Source organism: Hetaerina americana, unplaced genomic scaffold (assembly GCF_022747635.1).
Source record: "Hetaerina americana unplaced genomic scaffold, ioHetAmer1.1.p SCAF_8, whole genome shotgun sequence".
Taxonomy (NCBI): domain Eukaryota; kingdom Metazoa; phylum Arthropoda; class Insecta; order Odonata; family Calopterygidae; genus Hetaerina; species Hetaerina americana.
The window spans coordinates 70,029,468-70,052,115 of record NW_027287427.1 but is presented as its reverse complement, the minus strand read 5'-3'; the positions used below and the strand labels follow the sequence as shown (position 1 = coordinate 70,052,115).

At 39.4% G+C, this 22,648-nt stretch overlaps 1 long non-coding RNA gene across 1 annotated transcript in view; it reads right to left on the bottom strand.

Annotated features, from left to right (window-relative positions):
* LOC139697532 (uncharacterized) overlaps positions 1 to 21,965 on the bottom strand; it is a 225,495-nt gene extending 203,530 nt beyond the window's left edge. Inside the window, exon 1 of the long non-coding RNA XR_011702788.1 lies at positions 21,913 to 21,965. This is a non-coding gene — a long non-coding RNA (uncharacterized lncRNA). The remainder of the gene's footprint in view (positions 1 to 21,912) is intronic.
* Positions 21,966 to 22,648: the final 683 nt, after the last annotated feature.

The following is a 22,648-nucleotide window of genomic DNA, read 5'->3' as shown; positions in this document are numbered from 1 at the left end:
GCATTAGTTTTACTTTTTAAAAATAGCTATGAACGGTTTATCTAAAAGCTTCTTAAGGTACAATAGCTATCTGAATGAACCATATGGTGGGTGCTTTAAGGTGTTGCAAACATTTAATCAGCAATCTCCTTTTTCAAAATAAGCATTCAATTCTTTTAACGGATATTATTGGGTCTTTCAGATTCCCAAGCCTACCTGTATCTTGATTTATCCAAATTCCTCATATACAACACTTTCCATTAAATATATTTGAATTGGGTCGCTATTAACACTGCATTGATAAAAGAAGAAAATCTTACTCACTTATAAAAATATGGAAAGTTATTATTTACTTTTAAGCCTTACAGTCTTCTTAGCTTGTAAAACATAAAGAACGCTAAGTGTTTTGAATGAGGAGAAGTGCGCTTCCAAGAATTGAAAATTATGCCAAGAAAAAGATCCATTTGCACAGCCATGTTAAATAACTATATATTTCCCTCACATTCCCTGCCATAATCCCATGCTTAATTCGATTGTGCATAATATTTTAATGACAGAAACGAGATCTCGAAAAGTTATGATGGCTGTTATATTGTAAGTACCGTGATATAATATTATTTCTGGGTGAATTAATTTTTGGCTTGGTGTTTTTTGCGCTAACTCGTGTTCAACAGAGTTAAAATACTACCTTGATCAAAAAGTTCCCGGAATAACCACCGTGTGGCGCTCCCATCGTTCCGATTTGAGTTCTGTTTTTTTGTTAAATTGGTACATCTGTTGTTGATATTCCCTCGTATTTGGCATGGGCGGGGAATGCACGATATCAGCTTAATGGAATCCGAGAATCACGCAAGGTTTCCCCCAAAAGAAAACACGAAGCACTCCCGCTCCAAACGCGCATTCAAACGCCCACTCTCCAACTCTTCACTCCGTCGCTCATTCCTGTACACTCCGCGCTCATATGCTTTTATTTCCCACAGTGCAATTCATTTCCTACTTTACTTGAGTTGCATGTTTTGTATTGAATGAGGTCTAGGTACGTATTCAGAGATTCATATTGGAAGTTCATATTGTTATTTCATATCATATCATATTGGATGTTACGTGGCACCGTGTGATTGGGACAGGGAATCGTTCCAGAAGCGACTGGGTTACAATTTCCTTTGAATGCACCCAATTATTCTATTCCTATTCAATATCATTTGGAGAGAAGAGAATTTCTAAATATTTAAAATGTTTGTGATTAGGCTACGGTATCTCCTTAAAATTTCTCTTTTCTAACTATCCCCATAGTTTAGTTGAAAAGTCAACAGGAATCCAATGCTTTGAATGGCATCGATAGAATAAATATATATATACATATATATATATATATATATATATATATATATATATATATATATATATATATATATATTTTATACATATATATATACATAAATCATTGTTTAGCTATGCATACTTTCTATCGACGTTAATTAATCCAAAATGCCTGTATGTCTCCTCTCTCTCTATTCTACTCCTATTTTCTGCAATACGTCCATTAATTCTACTCATGCGACCCTTTCATTCGCCTTTTTGAAATCTACGAAAGAGAAAAATACCTCCTGATTCTATTTCACATGAATTTTTCTCACTATTAGCTGCATATTTACTGCAATGACATCACACCTGTGTCTCCCCTTTTTGAATTTAAGCTGATCATCCCCAAAGTAATCATCGGCCCTGCTCTCCATCCTCTGTTGATCTATTGATTATCCTGAGAGTCACTTTAGCTGCGTGGGAAATTAAACTTATTATTCTAATGTCTTCATGGTCTAGGGCTGGCGTTAAGGTTTATAGGAGAGGAACTAGGACTGATCTGAAGAAATCTTCCGACCAAGTTCATCTCTCATAAATGCCACGAGTTAATCCATGAAACCCCTTTCTACCACGGATTTCTAGCTGGTACTTACATATGAATGTAATGTACCCCCACGGTTTTATTTGATTTAAATTTTCTTTCTGTCCTTTTTTCAAGTTAATCTAGACCTAAGTTATCTTCTTCTATGTCATATTCATTTTCTATGTCTATGCTTACTGGTCTAGATATTTTTATCATATAGTTTATTTACATCTACTCCCTTTTTTATTGAATAATCTCCAGTTCCATTAATAATTTTCTAGACTTAACTTAGATTATTGCTACAATTTTCCCTTCTTGCTTCCTGAAAATCCTTCCACCTTCCTGTATTGCGAACTAATTTCACCCTTCCTCTAAAAAATTTCCATATACCCGCACTTTCTTCCATCACGCTTCTTTAGTTCTGTTTGTTTCCTCATTTCGTTTATTATTGAACTCTTCATGATTCCCTCTACGTAACTCAGCTGCCATCCTTTCATTTACTTCTCTCGTCTATATTTCTAATTATGCCGTTCATAAGTCAAGTTTTATGTGCTATTTTCCTGTAGTTTTGTTTGCACCTTTCGATATCTCTTTTTTGACATTTTTCCTTTTTTTTGTTTCACCTATCTTCTTTTCGTCATTTATAATATTCTCTTATAGCCTGCCAGTACTCACTGTTATCGATCCGTTAATGTTTCTGATTTCTATTTCCTCAACCATCTTTTCAATTTTTACTCTTTTCAGTTTGACGTTCAGCTTCATTAGTACCAAATTGTCTTATGAGTTCACATTCGCTCCCACGGAACTGTGCAAATTTATTACGCTGTTCCCAAATCTTAGCCTAACCATAATATGGTCCAACTAATATATTTTGTAAACCCCTGGCTTTTTCCATGCACTCCTATACTTATCTTGGTGTTAAAAAAACCAGGTATTGGTTATGTTTTCTGCTTAAAGGTGGGGTTTTTCTTAACGGTGCCTCGTACCCCTTATACGATACATGAATATCCAGAGTAGTAGTAGTGGTTTTTAGGGGAGGCGACCGACAGCTAAGGTCATTTGCGCCATAGGGGATGGGCAGGAAAGGATGAAGGGTGGAGAGAAACCCAGCGTCGGCATTAGCCTACTCTTTACGAAAGGCGCCAAGGGGTCCGCAGTTTAACGTCCCATCCAACGGACGGCGAACTCACTCAAAGTGCCCTCCACAAAGCACCTCAAGTAGGGATCGAGATACCTCTGAAAAATATTCAACACCGCCGGGATTTGAACCCGCGTCCTCAGGGTGGGAAGCCAATACGTAAGCCCCCGCACCATCTCGATGACATCAAACTTAACCATACATTTTTTTTATTCAAAAACCTACTTGAAACGTTTTAATAAGTCACCTATAATCTCATGACGCGGTAAGATACGCATATGCTTAAGTTTAAGTGTGTTTATATGCAGGTGCACACATAAATTTCATTCATCTGTCTGAGTATTTACAGGGTTCGTCCGGAAAATAAGTGTACTGAGCTCAGGAAAAAAAAATGTATTACACTTTTACATATCTTAAGCTAATATTCCTCAAAATAGGACCCTTGTGAGTCGATACACTTGTTCCAGCGGCGTTCCCATTCCTGGAACGCTCCCGCGAAGGCATCATCGGGAACCTCTCGAAGACTCGTCGTCGACCTCTTCTCTGCCCTCCACGAACATCTTGTGCCACCGAAAGATCATGTTTCTGGACATGGCTGACTCCCTGTAAGCCTGGTTAATCATACCGACAGTTTCGGTAGACGATTTCCCAAGCTTTACCGCAAATTTGATGGAATAACGCTGCTCCAAAAACTTCGGCATCGCGTTCCGTGACGTGGGTCGAGCGTGGAGGTTCACGTTAACAGAGCTCCTCACTACACCACAGCTCAGAGCCGACTGCCTTTTTCAGCGTCGCTTGCCAACATACCCCCCTCCAATCGCAGCCCGTCAGAGCGGTGCTGGGCGCGCCTGGAGCGGCGGGAAAAAATCAGTACACTTATTTTCCGGACGAACCCTGTATACATAAAAGGTTCACTAACATCTCACGCCACACATCCCCTCATGACTGATATTGCGTTATATAGGGAAAGCATGTCCCTTTTCCGAAATAAAGTGGTGCAAAAGGCCTGTCTTTATACATTTACCAAAATAAAATTTCAAAACTTTACCTCTGCAGTATTGTTATCATAAAGTTCGGATCATATAATAACATCGGTCTTCAATGCAAATGTATGCTAATCATCGTTAGGCGCTTACTTAGGCCTTAATCAGGAGGATTCTTCCTCGACAAAAATCACTCAACAAATTACAATTAAACAACAAATTGCTTTGATACTGGTAGAAAAAATTTAATTGCAACAGAGTTAGGTTGAAATAAACTTAAGTAAACTTTCAATAGTGAATTTGAGTAGTGAATGCGTAAACGCGTCAACCAAAATCAAAATAACGTCAATTTTTCAATTTCATGATTGTTTATCGAATAGAATTAGCTAAACATTTTTTTAAAGGGGTAAAAATGCTGGGGTTAGTTATGAGGAAGAAAAAAGTGAATCTGATTCACTTGCACAACCCCCTCTGGCGAAATATCCCGATTATTTGTTTGTAGAAAAACCTGGAGCCGTTCTTGGATGGTGTTATGGGACACACGCAGGAACATACACTTGAGAGGATTGTGTTTGAAACCTGTCAAAACAGTTCCTATTAGTTAGCTAATCACATTTAGCGTAATGAATCAACAATACAGTTTCCAAACGTTCTCGCAAACCTAATACCATAGCAAACAAGAAATATTATTATCCTAATCACCGATGGATAATTGTTGTTTTTCTTTCCACAAAGTTTACATGCTTCACAATACAGGGAGTGCTCCAAAAATATTGCTTTTATGTTTTTTTAAAGTAATTTGTTGAACAGATTTACAGAAACACTTTAAATTCTTCAAAGTACTGTCCTTGGGCCTCTACAAATTTTTTCCAGCGACTCTGCCGTGACCGGTACGCTCCCTAGAAGGCGTCTTCGGGGACCTCTCGCAAGGTCTTCGTCACGACTGATTGGATCTCGTCTATGGACGAAAAACTGGCTCACTTCAGGACTGCCTTCATCCGAGGGAACAAAAGGAAGTGTGCTAGGGCAACTTATGGACTATAGGGGAGTGGGGTAGCGTTGGCACCTGGTTTTTGGCCTCGAACTCGCGGACTCGTAGCGCATTGTGGTAAGGCGTGTTGTCGTGATGGAGTTGCCTGGTAGCGGAGATGTCTTTTCTCCTCCTAATGCCCTTTTTCGGAGTCTTTCCAGCACATCCACGTAGTAGGCAGCGTTTACTATCTATCCTTGAGGAAAAAACTTCTTATGGGCCACTCCTACATTATCGAAAAAGACAATGGGCATTGTTTTTGCTTTTGATTTGCTCATTCTGGCATTTTTGGGTTTGAGGGACTGGTAGGTGTGCCACTCAGAGCTTTGGCGTTTTGTTTCTGGGTCGTATTCAAAACACAGGTTTTATCACTGGTGATGGCGGTGTCCAAATAACCAGGTTCATTTTCTATACGTTGCAAAGCTCACTTGAAATTTCCGCTCAGTTGGTCTTTCGCGACACGGTTGGAACGCAGAGGTTTACAATAACTGATGTCCTGCCGCTTTCACAGCTTGGAGAGCACTAAAACCGGTTTTTTGTCGAGGCACAACGACCTTTTCACCTACTTCAAACAGTTTGATCCCTCTCCAACGAAAGAAGCGGCGCGGGAAATTTAATTGCATTTCTTTCGGAACGCACCATGATGGTATTCATTAATAGACATCAACAGTCGAGAATCCTATGGCCTTTTAATGTATTTCTTTTCACAAAGTGCATGTAGTGCAGTGCAAAGCGCAGGTGATCATAATTACGCCCGCTAACTGCAATGGCATTTTTCATCAAACATCCATTCACTTTCTGTTTGAAAATGTTTAACATGATTTTTCATGAGCTCACCAGTTCTTTATGGCATCTTCATAAATATACTATTTTCAATTAGCATGCATAAACATATTTGAATGAAAGGTTTCATAGCAACGAGCAACGAAAACGTGTTCCCAGGCTTCATTTCCAATAAAACTGTTATCTATTAGCATCATATCTCTAATTATTTTAAATCAAAAGAAACTAAATATTTACAGGGTTCAAACGTTTTAAAATTAAAAGTGCGCAGTGCGATGCATAAAAGATATTAATGAAACAATTTAATTTCCTTTCCCCGTGGACTATAGTCTTGAAGTGGAAGAAGGGCTGGTGCGTTCCTATAGGACCTAGAGCTGTAGTGGCGGGTCCTATGAAGGGGCTGAGAATGGACAAAATGGGATATTACATAGAGATATCTCAGAAAAGGAAAATTGAAAACCGCCAGCCAAATGAAAGAAACATTAAACAGAGAAATTACAAGTACATCATGGAGTAGAGACGGAGAGAGAGAGCATTAAGATTATAAGTGAGAGAAGGAGCTAAGAGAATGCAACCACACAATTAGGTATAAGGACGTAAGAATAGTTAAAATACGAGGCATATTCATAGGGTAAGAGCCGTTTGCTTATATTTAAATATTGGCGCTTCAGAACACAGTTTTACTCCTGCAGCGCCATCTACTGATTAATTGAGAAGCTATAGTAGCATTTGTTTTGCTTCAGAAGTCGCTTGCTTGCCCGTGCATGCAAACTACTATGTCCGCGATAATCGTTCATCCCGCCAGCTGTGAAGTGCGTTCTGTCACACGATTCTAGCATGCAAAAGGATTGTCGGCTGCTGTAATTCATCGGGAGTCATGCCTAGTTTATGGACCTACAATTATGAGTGACGGAAAGGTTAGACAATGGTGCCGTGATTTTAAAAATGGACGGACAAATGTCCATGACGAAGAGCGAAGTGACAGGCCGAGTATTCTGACCGATGAAATTGTTTCGCAAGTGGAACAAAAACTACGATGTGATTGTCGATTGATGATTAATGGCCTGGCTGAAAAATTTCCTCAACTTGGACGCACTACTGTCCACAATATTGTCACGGAAAACCTCGGATACTACAAATTGTGTGCAAGGTGGGTATCGAAACACTACTGACAAAACCAATAAGAAAATGCAAGATTTTCGTTGTGAACTCTCTGACCACCCACCGTACAGTCCTGACCTTGCACCTAGCGACTACTTCCTCTTCTTACACTTGAAACAGTGGCTCGGTGGACAACGTTTTGAAATCGAAGAGCAACTCAAGAACGGCGTGGTCAATTGGTTCCACTCTCAGGTGGCAAGCTTCTACGCAGAGGGGTTAAAGAAGCTGGTGCAATGGTACGAAAAATGCTTAGAAGTGAACGGCAGTTATGTAGAGAAGTGAAGTAGGTCTGTGGCTAACTAAAAGTGCCAATAAAATGTGTTTCATATGAGTATATTTTTTCCTGTGACCAAACGGCCCTTACTTTATGAACATGCCTCGTACAAACTGAGACGGTATCAATAGGGTAAAGAATCGTGGTGGAAGAGGAAGTACGACGATATGGATTACAGCGTGGGAGTTTACATATGGGTACTATGTACATGAAGGTTGAATCACTATCACTAGGAAGCAAAAATCAGTTCACGCTATCATAGATAAGGAGACAAAGTTATTAAATGCCGCGGAAGAGATTCAAGAGCTTTGGAAAGGATACATTGCGGATCAATATGATAAGCATAATTGGCCAGGTTGTTCAGACAAAAAAAAGAGCATATGACGTAGATGAGGGATAACTTAAGTCCAAACATATTTGATTGCAAGATGGAAAGAACATTAAGGGAAGTGAACTCAAATAAGGTTCTGGGGATGGACAACATCCTCGCTTAATACTATGGTAGTCTGAAAAGTTTCCGACTTCAGAAAATTTCAGAAAAAATGTCTTGTATTTTTGTTAGGTAGAATTCTTTTCTGACCACCCTCGTACTTAATGGGACTAGAAATACGTGTTAATGAATGATGTAATTGTTATGGGCTAAGTCGTAGTATATCTGCGAAAGGAATTTGGCCGGAAGGTTTCGTAAAATTAATGTTAGATCACATCCAAAATAAGGAACCGAGCCAGTATGTGAGGACTATAGAGCACCAAGGTTGTTTTCACACGAAGCTATGGTGATACCTGGGATCATCAACAAAATCATAATGAAGATAATAGGAAAATCAGAATGTGACAATTTGTTCCGAAGATTTTGAGGTATTTGTTTGAATAAATGAAGTTGAATTAATGCATGAATTTAAAGAAATAGGAGCAGATTGGGGAGAGAGACGGCTTAACTGTAGCTCATAAATTTCTCAGACACAACGGTCCCGTGTGGCTGATGGTAAAATGACAAGTACATCATGGATGGATGGTGTCGAGATAAGAAGTGCCAAGGATAGGAGTAAGACAGGGATGCCCAATATCACCTGTTCTTCTCAATGTCTATGCGGGGGTAATGGTAAGAGAGACATGGAAAGTACTAGTGGAAGAAGTGAAAGCAGGTGATGAATCCATAAAATCAATTAGATTTGTGAATGATCAAACTTTAGTTAGCGAGTCAACTGGGGGATTACAATCACTGCTGAGTTCATTAAAAAACCAGCGCAACTTGCATGATTTGAGATCATATGTTAACAAAACAAATGTTATGAAGTTTTTGAGAAGAGGACGGCTAAGATAAATGTTGAAATCTAAGGAAAAACCCTAGATTAAGTTTTATAGTTGGCTAAAAGCTTAAACTTGGTAATTTTTTGAACAACTATGGTGAAAATAGTCGGGAATTGTTGACAGTGACGTTGAGTAACGATTTTAAGAAAATACGTGGCGGAAAAAATGTTGTTAAAACAAAATACATGTATATTGGAGGTTTTTGAAACATGAATGCGGCGAAGGATGGAAAAGTTGAAATAGATAGAAAGGAAACCAATCGAGAAAGGCCTTATCATGGTGGAGGAAAAGAGAGGGTTGTCATTGGGAGAAATTCAAACAAGGAATCAGGCCATTTTGATGGGTGATGGAAAGTTTAAGAGGAAGAGAGACGAGAAGTCGTTAGGCAAGTAAGGAATAGGAATGTGGGAAGGGAGGTGGAATATATCCAGAACAGAAGAAGAGTTGAATTTGGGCGTGATATCAGTTTATCTCGGCGACGCAAGGAAATACAGAGGTTTAAATTTGTGTCCATTGAAAACATAATTCAAAAGGTAGACTAACAAATAATTTACTTTTTACTAATAATAAAAATAACAATTCGACTACAAACCTAAAATAACAATAACTTTTCCGTCACGTCGATGAAAATCAGCATCAAAATCTTCCGCTATAATAATTATATCACTTTTAAGGTCTCCCTGAAAGAACTTGTGTTGTCATACCTGCCATATCCGAAATATGTGAAAATACATATTTACACGTGGAAGTAATTCAAAAAGATTAACTAAGTCCATCCCTCAAAATAGAACGTGAGCTAAAATCTCGACACATATATTTTGGTATCTTATTTTACTCAACATTTCCGCAGTCCAGTCCAGAAGGAAGTTCCACGAACGCGTGAAAGAACATTACGTCTGATTAAAAAAAATGGCAATCCTTCTTTCCATTTCACCCAGCACCAACTCTACAATAACCACACAAGTGACTTTGTTCCTGAGATTTTACATTTTAAGAAGGATTGAAGATTAGATGCCTTGGAACGTTTGCAAATTTCCAAAAACACTCGTACTCGTATAAGGGTATATTGGTTAATGGCTTGATATGTTCCTCCCGGTCCCCACTCTTGGACCTCCCTCTGTTCCACAGCCCCCCTCCCCCCCTGACGTCATACCCAAGCACCCTCTCCCCCTACCCCCAATATCTTACACAATCACCAATTTCCCTTCTCTTTCCCCTCCCCCCACTCTACCAATACACTAGTATACATATACAGCTGTGTGTTCTCTGTACTTCACCTGATAATTATTGTATATATATGACCACTGTTTCATTATGAGGTAATTTTATTTCAATTTCTTGAGAGGTACCCAGATCGACCCATCGCACAACGCCCTGGCGTTCCGCGAGCCCTCAGCGCCGGCTCTAGGCGCTCATAGCCCCAGCTGTAGAGAGCCCTTGTAGACATAATGGGATGTGGTTCCCCCAAGGGGAACCACAAAAGCTACATCTGCAGTCCTTCCTGATGATAAATTTGTAAGTCAAAACCTAGGTCGTGCCTAAGAAAATGTATGTGGAAGAACCAAGTATTTTCTTTTCCGATATGAATCGCTTCCACAAACCACTCTTTTTAGTTACCTTTCCCTCGCGTTTACCCGTTCGAATTTTAATTACTTTTATTTCATGACATTAGGTTTACGAACGTTATCAGAATATGCAAGCAAGAAATAATGAGCTCTACGGCCTCTCAATTAAAGAAGAAAGGGGAAGAAAACTCCAATGGCCGTAAGAATTAGTTGCCAATCTCTCGTCAGACCAATTGTTGTGTTGGTGTGACGGGAATCACGTCAGGGACCAACCACAACCTCTCTACCAGAATACCCTCTGTGGTGGTTTACGGGAAATTAATCCGCGTCAGGGACCAACACACAGCCACACGCACACTATCCTGACTGAAATTGACTGAAACAAGGTTGAGACTGAAACAAGGTTGAAAGTGGCTTTCAACCTTGTGTTGGAGGTGTTTTCCCTTCGGTTCGCTGAAGAGGGCCACTTTGTGGCCGAAACACGCGTGTTCGACGCATTTCCTAGTTGCTCTTTACCTGTGTCCAGATTCTCCCAGAAGTTGGGCCCTTTTGAGTGTGTGTGCGTTTCTTGAGTGCTTGTGTGTGTGATTGGTCTGTGCCAGCCACAGAGTGTGTGCTTGAGAATATCCTGGAATCTTTAACGGGGTCTACTCTACAGCCTCGTGAAGGATTCCATCTCCATCTGAAATTCTTTAACAGGGTCTCACAGCCTCGTGAAGGATTTCAGTCAGGATAGTGTGCGTGTGGCTGTGTGTTGGTCCCTGACGCGGATTAATTTCCCGTAAACCACCACAGAGGGTATTCTGGTAGAGAGGTTGTGGTTGGTCCCTGACGTGATTCCCGTCACACCAACACAACAATTGGTCTGACGAGAGATTGGCAACTAATTCTTACGGCCATTGGAGTTTTCTTCCCCTTTCTTCTTTAGAATATGCAAGGTGTGTATAAAAAGTATTGAAGAGAGGTTAAAAAAAATTGATTTATTTCAGATATTGCTACAGTGCCTCAAAATTCTTCAAAGCACTTCTCTTGAACGTCGACACACTTTTACCAGCCGCTTTTCCACGACTCGAGGGCTCCCTGTTAGGTGGATTCTGGAAGGTCCTTAAGGGTATGCGTGGAAGCTTCTGTGACGGCAGTGAAGGATACGAAGAAATTTTATGCAGTTCTTCAATGATTTCAACTTAAACACGACCTGGGCTAAAGTTATAGTTTGCCAAAATTAAAATTGTTCAATTCACATAATTTTATTTTATTTATTCATGCACCCTGGAAGCCACCGTCAGGATACGTGGCAGGGGGTGAAAACACAACAGAATAATTTTAACCTAAAATGGCTCTGCCGCGGTCGAACAAATTAATTATGATCCCCTATCGTTCGTGGAATAAATGACATCTTAAATCTATCTGTTCTACACTTGATCTTTCAAATTTTATAAGCATGGTGTCTTCTACTGTAGTGCGATGGGGGTAATAATACATTTTTAGCATCACTGCTAAAAGGTTCTCCTTCTAATCTGTGCAAGAGCTTCACCCAGTAATTTAACCTTCGCTCCGTTAATGATTCCCAACCTTGCTGCTCTAATATTTTCGATACGCTAATAAGTTTGCCATAATAACGTTTAACATATCTAGCTCCTCTACGTGGCAGGCAATCCCTTTCGGTAATCAATCCAGTTTCTTGAGTATCCCGTATTCTTGCAGCATATTCTAAATGAGGCCTAACCAACGAAATATAACATTTCTCCTTGACCTTTTCATCACATTAGCCTATTACGTTTTTAATAAATTCCAATATTTTGTTAGCTTGTCCACATATTCCCCGTATGTGTTTCACCCAGGAGAGATCGTGAGTGAGTGGAACGCCTGGTTATTTAATTGAATCTACATATTTCATTTCGGTGTCCCCATTCCAGTAGGCGTTCGGGTGGGAATTACTCCATTTCCAAAAATGTATAGCTATTCCCATTTTTAAGTGTAATTCTAATTCCCAAGTGTCGTATCAGCGTTTAATACCATTCAGGTCATCTGACAAAGTTTGCTGTGTCCTCAGGATCACGGTAATATTAATATCACGGTAAACCATTACATCGTCGGCAAATACACGTATCTTAGTAGTGACTAAGGAGTCAATGTCTTTTACCTAATTTTAACGAAATGAAACGTAAAGCAATGAAAAAATCTTTTTAAAAGAGGTTGTGTCAGAGGGGTAATATTAACATTAGACTTTAAGTGTAGCGATGAACAGTACCATGAAAACTGTTCTGAAGTTTACTGTTCTAACCCTAACAATCTATAACGGAGAGTGTCGGATGATATTCCATGTGTTTGAAAATAAAATGATTATTAATGCAGTACATGTAGAGATCCTCTTCCATCCTTGTCACCGCTGTCATTCACCCGGACCATGACAAATCATTGGAGCTCGAGGACGCTCACGGCATTTAAAAGGGATCAAGATCATTTGCAAGAGATGCTCATACTGATGCAACAAAAACTGTTCAAATCGTGTAATTTTCCTCAGAGAATGAACGGATATGGAAATAGTTAACTAACTATCACGATGAAACGGTCTGCTGGTTAAACAGTTAGGAGAAAATTTGTACCCTCAAACCGCATTAAGGTAAGAGCAATATGGGATTCCAACTTTTCCCCCCAATCTTCCTGAGAAAATAAAAGTCCGTCGGTTCTCCAACAAGCTACGAGGTTTACAATAACTGACGTCCTGCCGATTCCACAGCTTGAAGAGCACTAATACTAGTTTTGTGGCAAAGCTTTGCGACCCCCCCCCCACCTATTCCAAGTGGTTTGATCCCACTTAATTTTTTTGCATTTAGTTGCATTGCTTTCGGAACGCTCCCTGTATATACATGTATGAATGTGTATATATATATATATATATATATATATATATATATATATATATATATATATATATATATATATATATATATATATATATATATATATATAACATATATACGAGGGTCATCCGGAAAGTAGTACCCGTTCGTGCCGCATGAAGTGCTGACGACGCGAGTAGCCGCTGGACGAGGTCAGATAGCTTCAGTGGCTTGTCTGCCTTCTCTGAGCCAAGTTGCGTGACGCTAGCATTGCCTGTGTTGTTTCTGTGATTGTTTACAATGTTTAAAAAAATTGAGAACGCCGCCAGTTGTGAAGTGAGGGCAGTGATTAAATTCCTCAATGCAAGAAAAGTTCGCCCATGTGATATTCATCGCCAATTAAAGGAGGTGTATGGAGACAATGTAATGGACGAGTCGTCTGTTCGGCGGTGGTGTCGCAACTTCAACATGGGGAGGGGGAACACACACGACGATGAGCGTTCGGAGAGACCGTCTGTCATTACAGACCAACTGGTGAGCTCAGTTGACGAATTCGTGAGGAACGATCGGCGCGTCACAATTGATGACATCTGTGAGCATTTTCCCAATGTTTCTCGAACAATTGTTCATGAAATTGTTAAACACCATCTGCATTATGCAAAAATTTGTGCAAGATGGGTCCCTCGCGTATCTCAATGAGCTGGCGGCGAAGGACTATGCAGCAGGAATACAGAAACTTGTCACACGTTATGACAAATGCCTTAATTTGCTTGGAGATTATGTTGAGAAGTAGTTTAAAGTATCCTCTTTCAAATAAAATTTTTTATGTTTGTTAATATTTACTTTTGTCTTTTTATTTCACGAACGGGTACTACTTTCCGGATGACCCTCGTATATATATATATATATATATATATATATATATATATATATATATATATATATATATATATATATATATATATATATATATATATATATATATATATATATATATATATATATATATATATATACATATATATATATATATATACACATATACACATACACATATATAAACACACACGTTTATACGTTCAAGTGCTCGAAAGAAACGTAATGCTAAATATTAACTCGGTAATTAAGTTAATCAATTAGATTCTATTAATGTGATGCATACATTTTTCAGGTTTGTTATATAAGTTTGATTTAACATAGCTTAAACCATTATTACTTGTGATCATATGACCTGTAGAACAATCAAAAAATGTCAACCAAATGAAATTTTAAAGGTTTGAAATATGATTGATTCAAAAGTATGTTTTTATTTCATTACAAATAGAACGTTTTAAATTTAAGCGGCCCTCAAAGTGACTATTTTTCGGTGTCATTTAAATATTTTGTCATATTAAATGTTGAATTGAGAGGATTTCCAAACAGGTGAACATGGATCATGCTTTAATAGAATTAAATCCCTGGGTCCTCTCGAGTACGTCATTACTTTAAGCCATTTTGTTGCGCATAGGACTGCTACGGTTAACGTGATGCATGCGTTCCATTTGAGGGCAGGTTGGGGAAGGGAGAGATCTGCGGTCATTCATCCTCTTTTTCCTAACTTCTCTACCTTCGGCGTACCAGGATTCCGCCATCGACGCAGGGGCTACACAAAACTGGTTGAAGATATTCACGGTGTGCTACGCAATCTTTTATGAAAAACAGATTTTGTTACTTGAGTGAGATTTGAGAATTTTATCCAAAAATGGAACACCAATATGGGGTTGAATTTTATGCGTCCTCGGATCAACGAGTCTGTGGTAGTCTAAAGGACGGGAAGTTTCACCACTGATCAGACGACTCAAATCCCGCAAGGATCAAATGTGGGTGATTCTCATGTGCACCCGCACCTTCGGACAAGCTGTGTAATTTTACTGGTATCAGATGATTTTTCTCTAGACACCGACCATTTTTATTCAAATAACGTTCCAGTTTCAATTATTGAGTTTCAAGGATTATTTGATGCAATATACATATTTCTCAGTGTTCCAATAATCAAACGTAACTAGTTTATCAATAATAACCTATTCTTGGCTACGTTTAGCTGTAAAAGAAATAGCATGTTAAAAGTTTATGAAAAACCTGGTGACTGCCCAGAAATGGCTGATAGAGATGTTTAGATCACGAAAGTAACAGGAAGGGTCCAAAGAGAAAACAACTTATCTGATAATTAATATGAATATGAATATGTAACGGGCCTAGCGAATGCATATAAATTAATGCATAAGTATGCGTACTTTATAACTCCCGTATATAGTTGGAATTCAGTATAGCTGCGTATGTTTCTATTCATAATTGAACTATACATACTTTAAATTCACCCGGTAATTTAAACCGAATGAATTACCGGAAGGATTGAAACAAAAAAAAATTATTTTTGATCCAGGAAGATGGTGAGATAGAAGCAGGTTTCCCATAAAATTCCACAACTGATTAACTGGACAGGGGGAAACCGCAGTAAAACTGTTATTCATGGGGAAAGTAAGCGTCCATAAATGAAGAATGATGCAAATACGAGCAACCATATGGTCGCTTGATCTGTGGCGTCGCTGTCCTTTCTGGGCCGTCCAGCGCGCACGCCTCAGGTTTACGAGCATATATTTTTCCCACGTTCGATAGACGCTGGCGCTTATAGACCCCACGCCTCCGAAACACGCTGACGAGCGAATGGCGTATCTCATTCAATATTTTTTTCATTTTCATTCCTCTCAGTCACACGGGAACAGCAATATGCTGCGTATAAGCTCGCGACGACCCACATAGGTTCCCATCTAAATAATATTTCTGATTTCGCGAGCTTTTTTCCCGAGGAAAACCGTTTCCTAATTTTAACATCTAGTGCATAAAAATGGAGTATCTCGTACACATACATGATGTATGTTGTGCATGAATAAAACAGTGAAGTACGTAAAGTAGAGTAAGTCATATTATCAGGAAACATGAAGTGGAAGAATTACAGGAGATTGCCAAGAACGATCTATGAGGAGCAATCAACTAAAAATGTCGGTTTAAAGAGCTATGAAGGAATGAAGAGATTGACAAGGAAGAGGATAGTTAGAGGAGCTGTCACAAACCAGTTATTGGATTGATAAACTGCAATTATCAAAGTATTTGTTCGGAAATATCTTGCTGTAACACTTTATTAATCGCAAGGGAAACAGCACGTCATGTGAGTTCGCTTTGAGCATCTCTTGCTCTCACGCATGGGGCTTCGAAATGTTCCTGGAGTCTCTTCCCGATGTTCTTAACAGTAATTTCTCCTCCTTGAAGAGTCCCAAACAAAACATCAATAGAGATTACACGTGGAGCACCTACAGACGGATTTCAATTATCCTTGAAAGTTTAATCCTACGCATTTCACATCCAGTACAGGCGCCAAGATAACATCCGTTTCGGAAGATGGGTGGGGAAAACCGCACCGACTGATATCGCTCAATCAATTAGCAATTCATCGCACGGCAAAAAGGCTCACCGCAAGAATTTGTCTGGCTACACCACCGACATGAAAGGAGTGGCATGCCGAGGACAGACGACGGCGGCGAACTTGGCGACTGTTGACAGTGCCAATCCCGTGGGAATCCAAAATCTGAATGAATTTTCGAGCGCCTCCGCACGACTCAATTTTGCGTCTGAGGGAATAGGAACTTCAATATCCCGGAGATATCGAAGAGGACCATCTCCTTCCTGCCTCTTAAAGGGGAAGGATGACCGTGCGACGCGGAGCGATTGAGAGAGAGAGAGAGAGAAGGGGGGACTGCTTCCCGTTCAGGGGATGAAGTGCCAAGTGGAGGCGGCGGCACACGCGCCCTCTTCGACGGGGAAGCGGACAGACCCTCGTTAGCGCCAAGTGGACAACGGGACGGGGAGCCGACCAAGCCGAGGGATATGACAGGGTTGGCGGCAGAGATACGATGGGGTATGGAGGCAGGCAATGAGGAGGGCGTGGTGTAAAGCCGAGGGACGTGGGTGTGCGCGCGAAGGGAGTGTGGATGAATTCGAAGGAGAGAGAGGTGGGAGGCGCGGGGAAGGTAAAGGTAAGCAATAGTCGGAGGGGTGGGTGAGGGTGAGATTAGGCTTCATCTAGAGTCATCGCACAAGCAGGTCTTCCAGCGTTCTCTTTTTTCTTCCTCGCAGTACAGAACCGTCGAGTCGGGAGGTTTACATTGCAATCAGCATGATTGCGCTGAAAAGGGACGGTTTGTTCTAACGAGCTAGTTCCCTCTATGCGTTGAATGTCGAATTAAAGTGCTTTCATATTATTTTTTGTTGCCTACAAACCCTCTACCTCATGGTCCCACAGTCCTTCTCAATCACTTTAACGTGGAGGACCAATTTTATGTCTTTTTTTTGCGTCCGGTCTAGCGTGGTTGAAGGGAGCATTCGTTTTAGAAAAGGAGCAAAAGGGAAAGAAGTGCGTTTTAAGCAAATAAAATTTGAAAAACTAATACTTTAAAATGTAAATAAGAAAGTTCCATGCAGGAACTTCTTGATAATATTGAATAACTTCGATAGTAAGCACTCTATTTTTATCAAAATAACCAGCTAATTTTTCGATAAATATTTATGTATATATTGAGCAATTTTTGCTACCATGCCAGAGTCTTTTCGTGTAGGTTTGCGTCCAAGTCTTGAGTTTTTATTACCGTCTCATTCTAAAACGGCGTTTTTAGGGGAGTTCAGTAGATCGGTTCGGAGGATGGAATAACGAAGTCATTTCCTTTCCTTTCTCTCAACTGTCTTAACATCCTGCCCTTGCTGGATGAGGCAGACTCAATACTTGCGCACGTCAGACCCCAAACAACACCTCACAAAAACACGGCTCTTTGATAATTTTTTCAAGTTGGTCCAATAAATTTGCATTGCTTAGGTCCTCTACAATGGGATGTCAACGAATAGAAAGTCCAGCACTCGGATTCAGTCGAAAACTTAGATAAAGTTATTAGATAATCCATTTCTCTGGTATTGATTATAACCGTTTCACGCAATGAATGACCGTTGACCAGACTTTGCCACGAGTAAAATTGCCTTATTGCAACGAGATTTATATAATAATAATAAATATTGGAACTTTAATTCTAAAAATCATATGAAATCGCGTAAATATTTACTCCACAAAACAAAGAAACTGACAGAAGTGATGGGTGTGGTGATATTTTTTAACGAATAATAGGATTCTTTCAACTTTACTATAGATTCTAAATCAACTTCATGGAGAAGTATTTCCAAAACGAAGGCAAAGTGTGACGTAAAAATAAAAGAAGAATTATCATTATTGAATTATATGAATTGGTATGATAGCGATATGTTTTTGGTTACAAAGTTTGATCTAATCATTATCCTCGTCAAATATGAGTTATACGTGGGAATAAACCCACAATGAAAAAAAAAGGAAACCCAAGTACTCCAAAATGAGGGAAGTATATATACGAGGGTCATCCGGAAAGTAGTACCCGTTCGTGCCGCATGAAGTGCTGACGACGCGAGTAGCCGCTGGACGAGGTCAGATAGCTTCAGTGGCTTGTCTGCCTTCTCTGAGCCAAGTTGCGTGACGCTAGCATTGCCTGTGTTGTTTCTGTGATTGTTTACAATGTTTAAAAAAATTGAGAACGCCGCCAGTTGTGAAGTGAGGGCAGTGATTAAATTCCTCAATGCAAGAAACGTTCGCCCATGTGATATTCATCGCCAATTAAAGGAGGTGTATGGAGACAATGTAATGGACGAGTCGTCTGTTCGGCGGTGGTGTCGCAACTTCAACATGGGGAGGGGGAACACACACGACGATGAGCGTTCGGAGAGACCGTCTGTCATTACAGACCAACTGGTGAGCTCAGTTGACGAATTCGTGAGGAACGATCGGCGCGTCACAATTGATGACATCTGTGAGCATTTTCCCAATGTTTCTCGAACAATTGTTCATGAAATTGTTAAACACCATCTGCATTATGCAAAAATTTGTGCAAGATGGGTCCCTCGCGTATCTCAATGAGCTGGCGGCGAAGGACTATGCAGCAGGAATACAGAAACTTGTCACACGTTATGACAAATGCCTTAATTTGCTTGGAGATTATGTTGAGAAGTAGTTTAAAGTATCCTCTTTCAAATAAAATTTTTTATGTTTGTTAATATTTACTTTTGTCTTTTTATTTCACGAACGGGTACTACTTTCCGGATGACCCTCGTATGATTCCATTTTTAAAATTCCTTTATCAGGTAAGTAATAATTTATAACAAACTTTTTTAATGTAATAACTGGGTGGAGTCTTTTCGGCTTCCTAAGTTAAATAATTAACCTGAACTAATCATAACAAGAGATGATTTTATTATGTGGTTAAATATTTACAAAATTCGCTCAAGAACTCAGGCGTCGTTTTATTCCTTCTACTTTTAATACCTGCATGGTTATACGAGAGATCGTATTGCTCTATAATTAGAACTAGAGTATCATAATTAAGCAACACTGAGGCAATATTGAGTTTTTATCATTGGTAACGAGAATGGAATGATTTGCTCGTAAAGAATGCAAGTTTTTCTATTTAACATATTTGACCTCTGATCTTAATGGGTAAAAATAAAGTGGCGTTTGATAGCTGTCCATTTAAAGCAATCAAAAGTCAACAATAATTGTATTTCGGAGGTATTGAGGATCCTTGATCAAAGTACATTTCGATTAACTATAAAGACATGATTATTTTCTTAGACATCAGTCTAACCATTATGTAATTCCAAAATGATAAATAAAATAACTACTAAGAATTTTCCATACACAGCTATAATCATCGGTGACAATGTAATTGAAGTTTGAAGAGGACACTAGATGAATAAGTCAAAATTTTGAATGGAGTTTTTCCGTATGACCCAGTTCACGACGTCCGAATGGTAAACAGACATTTTCAAAATAAGGTGGCCAGCCTAATTAATCCACTTAAACTCCGTGTGTAGCCAGAACGTGCTTATTACTCGACCGCTTGCAGATTATATAACCCTACCAAACGAGGTAAAGAGAAATGGAAATTACGGGGCGGGGCTGTGAAATTGCGGACAGCGTGTTTTTTCGAAGGAATTCAGGAGTGGTCCCTCTTACGACGTAGTTTTCGCCGAAATTTGATATTTTTATCCAACATGGCGATTGGTTTTACTAATTGACTTCCCGACCGATAATTATTCAACTTTATTTCCAATATACTTCAGCTGACCATACACCGTCCATTTTTTTACTACATTTCAAAAGGAACAATTGAAAGTCAGAAAAAATAATACAAAATTAAGCAATCTAGTAGTAGTAGTTTTAGGGGTTTGTAGGGTGCGTCGACAGCTATGGTCATTTTGCTTAAGCAATCTAAATTAGCAAATTCCAATGACAATGTAAGGAGCTGGTAGTCATAGCTATAATTACTTCCTTTTTAACCATAATTTTCATGTTGAAAAAGAAATAATAATTTGAATATTAAAAATATGCAGAAATTTACGTTCTCCATGATTTTTAACTAGGAAAAGCCGTCACTTCATTATTTAAAAAAAACGTTACGACTAAACTTCAGGGTGGGGCAAGAATTATTCTTCAGTAATGTGTTTTAACAACTACTGTCTCGAGCGGATAAATCATTTAACATACGAGTTGTTACTATTCGAATCACACGAGATTCCATTCCTTTGTGACCCGCAACTTCGGTTCGAATCTCACGGTTAACGGAAACAAAGAGTTTGATTGTCAATAGTTCCTTCACCGAGCCTCTTCCATGTCTCCAGCAAGCGAACAAAGTACGAGTCGGGTAATCCATCAAGAGGAGAGAGGGAACAAATAGCACCCAATTTTGACCCGCGTCACGTCGCATTATATGGTCCTTGAGGGAACCATTTGATTTCACAGCAGGAGTCGTAAAGCGTAAAAAAATGACGAAGGCTCTATACACCGACACACATAAAAACAAGGGAAACGGTACCGACAGTGCCAAAGGAAGTTCCGTCCTTTCTAGAGATCTCAATGCAAATATACAAAAAAGAAACTGTAAAAATGCTGAAGGTTTCTTTAAAAAATATATCTTCTTTGACTTGGCCAATTGTTAGAAGTGTTTTCTAATTACAGTTACCATGGAATTCATAAGCATATTGTGTGCATGTGTGAGTGGGTGTATATATATATATATATATATATGTATACATATATGTATGTATGTATATATATATATATATATATATATATATATATGCATATTTTTCCCCAGGATTTTTATACCTCAATTAAATGCTTGGAGTAGGTTTAGCCATTTCTTAGTTTAGTGTAACAAGACTCGACGTGGACTACCCAAACTATATTAAAACGCTCTTCAATTCCGCATTCTTCATACTTCCCTTCATCCCATCCAATGCACTTCCTATAACATAACGTCCAATAATAATTAGGATAATAACCTACAATAATTACGTATAACCTTAACATATTAGATATGGTCATTGTGAAGGTTGAACAAAAAGAGGTTTTAAAAAATTTTGATTGAAAAAAGTGAAGACATAAGATGAAACATCCTTGGAAACTGAATGTAAATATTTTGCGAGTTACTTTTCCTCGACCAGTCAGACTGAATTACAAAAAAGTCCTTGATTCGATAAAAGATTAATTGAAATGCATAAAAATAAACTGGTTGGGATATTGGTCGAGCCAAAGTAAAATCAATGGAAAATATGTCTCAAAAATTGTACGAATGTGATTCGATATATGAAATGAGTGGATATAGAAAATAATGGTATTTATAACTGAGAGAAATTCTGATCTGTCTCCGAAAAAGACTTCTAATAAAATAAAATAATGAATATCCAGTTCATCACTTCGAAAGCAAATTTTTTAAACACATATTATTGCAAGCCGTCTATGCTTTTAGCATTCGCGTGTACGTGCCATCACCGGCAGGAATATGAATAAAACTTACCGCTTAGGTTTCGCAGTATAACGAGCGTTGAGGACGTGGACTGGCTTTCGCTTCTCCTCCCCGTTTCATCCCAGGGGCGGAGCGCAGAGGGAAGTGGAACGTTCTTCTGGCAGGTCAGTGTAGAAAAAATTGAGCCGTCAGTCGTGGCAACAGGACCGCCCGAATTCGATGGGGGGAGGGCAGTTTTCTTCAATGGGCCTATCTTTTTGACCGGCACACCAAACACAATACTTGGTCAAAAGTCTTGGGAGATCACATGGAACACATTCATATGAGTCAGTTTAGAAGTATTTTCTGGACCTTAAACGCAACAGAAGTTATTGAACTTGGAATCGAATGGGAAGAGTCTTAATATCGACCCCAAAATGAAAGCACACAGTGAGCCCACAATCCGCCTTCGAGCCCAGTTTTATTCCCGACGAGAAAGTCTTAGATGTTTTTCTTTTCTATGAGTGCACTCCTCCCGTGTGGTGAGAAACCAGAAGTCTTCTGGGGTTAGTCAGGCGGGTGAAAAAAAAACACGAGGCGGAGGCGAATGCGTGCGTCTCTTCGCATCTACCGGGCGCCAACCGAAAACTTTTCACGCACGTCACGCGCGCCAGTTGACCGAGCGCGCTACCTTCCGTCCGATTCGCCGGTCGTCCGAGAGACGACACGACGTCCTTTCCTCCCGACGACTCTGCGCTAAACGGAAGAGGGGAGCGTGACAGGGTGCGACGTGGCGCGACGAGACGAG